We start from the raw sequence: 2,766 nt of genomic DNA on the forward strand, positions 1-2,766 counted from the left end.
TTGGACTCTTTATCTCTTTCTTTCTCACTCTTTATACACATATATCACTCTCTCTCCCTCCTTTCTCACACATTTCACGTAGTTATCTATCACCCATATTTATGAACAAAATGCTGGCTCTTAAGTTCGTGCTAAGCATAGTCTCAAGGCATTTGATTGGTCAATTTTGACTTGAACGATCATTCTTGTTCATAAATACGAGTGTTAATCTCTTACCCTTATCTTTTACCGCTACTCTCTAATAAATTATACTTATCTCTCTCTCTCTCTCTCTCTCTCTCTCTCTCTCTCTCACACACACACACTCTCTCTCTCTCCTTCTCTCTCTCTCCCTCATACTTCCTCTCTTACCGAGCTCACTGAGCAAACACAATTGATCTTCGCTCCCTCTACAATACTGGGGTACTTTACACTTGAAAAAACATACAACACAGAATATGTTAAGTATTTATCAACATAGCCTGTACAATTGTATCAACACTCGATGTCTTTTGTTTCCAAAGCACATACTTGAAGCCATTTATGTAAAAAGCCCCCCCCCCGAGAAGGAATACCTATATCATAGTGTAGAATGAAAGAAAAAGAGAAAGGGAAATGGGAAGTGAGGAAAGGGAGAAGCAAAAAGGCGAAAAGGTAAAGAAGGTGGAGAAGGAAGAAGAAAAATTCAGGGAACGTTTTAAAACGGGTGGAAATGCAAAATGGACCAAATTTTTAGCACCCTTGTGTAAATAAGCTCCGTATTTTACAGTCTGCAATGTCTGTATGGTTCTACATTTCTACCTAATAGGTAATACATTTAGGAGGGTGGGGGGGGGGGGGAGACAAACCAAGCATGGGACAATGGGATAGCCCCCATACTTCAAAACGGCCCTGCCACCGTCCACTCTCTTCTAATTGGCTCGTAAAAAAGGCCAAGAAGCAGTTAGTGACTCATTAGGCTTATAATGACCTGGGGAAAACAATTATACCAACATAAGCACCCTACACGGAAGCTTTTATTGGTTTTCCTAGGTGGGTCATAAAAAAAAAAAAAAAATAGGTAATAGGAAGACTGACTAGTCCAGTGATTTTTCAACTAGCGGCCCGCGCATGTGACCCGCCAGGCCATTTTTATGACCCGCGAACCTTTTTGGCTGGGTGGGGCCCATTGAGCTTTAGTTTTCCTCTTTTACTATGGGGTGGACGAAAATGTGGGGCATCCACCCCCTTCAAGAAAACCCTGGATACGGGCCTCCTAACCTGTGAATGTGGCCCGCGAAATACCTGCCCAATGTAGCATGTGGCCCGTGTACAAATGTAAGTTGGAAACCTCTGGACTACTCGATCTCATGTAGGTATAGTAAAAAACTGTCTCAGACATCTGATAAGTGAACAAACTACTAACTACCAGTCGAACAGCCAGAACAGTTCACATGTTTGAATGAATTAGTTTTTTAAGAACGCCTGAGTACATTATTTTATACAATGTGCCACAAGTAGGTACTGTGGTTCAATTTTGACGCTCTCCCCCCCCCTCTCTCTCTCTGTCTGTGGGAATTTTCAGTCTTAACCAGCAACCAGAACAATAATATGAACAAACAAGGCAAAAATTCTGTTCTATTCCGTCCTATCATAACTCTCTCTCTCTCTCTCTCTCTCTCTCTCTCTCTCTCTCTCTCTCTCTCTCTCTCTCTCTCCTTCTCTCTCTCTCTCTAAAGAGGAGATATAGAAAGAGGGAGATGGAGAAGAAAGGACGTGACTGAGGGCAGAGAGATAAGAGAGAGAGAGAGAGAGTGTAGAAAGAAGGGAGAGAGAAGGTTGGAAAGACGGGTAGTTGGGCAGGGGGGGGGATGTTCTTAAGAGAAATTTAAGAAGTTAAATAAGACATCCTTATTCTTCAGTTGGGACTTGGGGATCGCTCTTAGCTTACACAGAATTCGAAATTTGATTTTCCTAATATCAGAATTCTGAAGGATTAGCAAAAGTTGAACCCGATCCTGAAAGGTCTTTCACGTTAAGTAAAGTTCGGGTGTGGTTGATAATTGGTCTGAGTACCTATAAAGTAGGTCTAAGGGCTTTACTAAACTTTTTAGACTGTCAATTTGGAAGATATTATCCAAAAACTGTATAACATGAAGCAATAATTTTGCCTGAGGTATCACTTTCTGCTGTTATATCTGAACTGAAAAAAAGAGTACATCATAGTTCATGTAACTCCAAAATGAACCCTGACACAGGGGGCAGGGGAAATAGCTTAAAAATGAAAATAAACATTTTCCCGTACCGTGTTTGTGATATCCCTAAATAAGAAGAAGAAACAGCAGTAGAAGATGAATTTGGAAATTCACAAAGTTACGGAGTCTACCATTATTACCTAAGAAGAATTTGAATGAGACATAACTTTACATGTAGATAAATAATAAATTCAGATAAAAGTAATATATTTTTATCAAGATAATTTCGATTAAAAGCTAAAAGGTGAGTTAGAGTTAACTTGGTGAGCTTTCGATCCAAATCACGGTTTCATTGACCGTATAGGATAGGGTTTTATTAATTAATCTGTGTTCACACTTCACACACAATCGACGGTCGTCGATCGATGTCGACTGAAACCGTCCACACTGCCTCGACAACATAGATTCACCTCGTCGATGGACACCGTCGACTATGTGACAAGATTACAAGATTTAGATTGACTGTGGAAAATAATGACCTATACAGATGTAAGTAGGTAGGTAGGTACCTATATTATTTATTATTAGTTTATAGGATATAGGGTTTATTGGA

This window comes from Diaphorina citri, unplaced genomic scaffold (genome assembly GCF_000475195.1).
Source record: "Diaphorina citri unplaced genomic scaffold, Diaci psyllid genome assembly version 1.1 scaffold236, whole genome shotgun sequence".
Lineage (NCBI taxonomy): Eukaryota > Metazoa > Arthropoda > Insecta > Hemiptera > Psyllidae > Diaphorina > Diaphorina citri.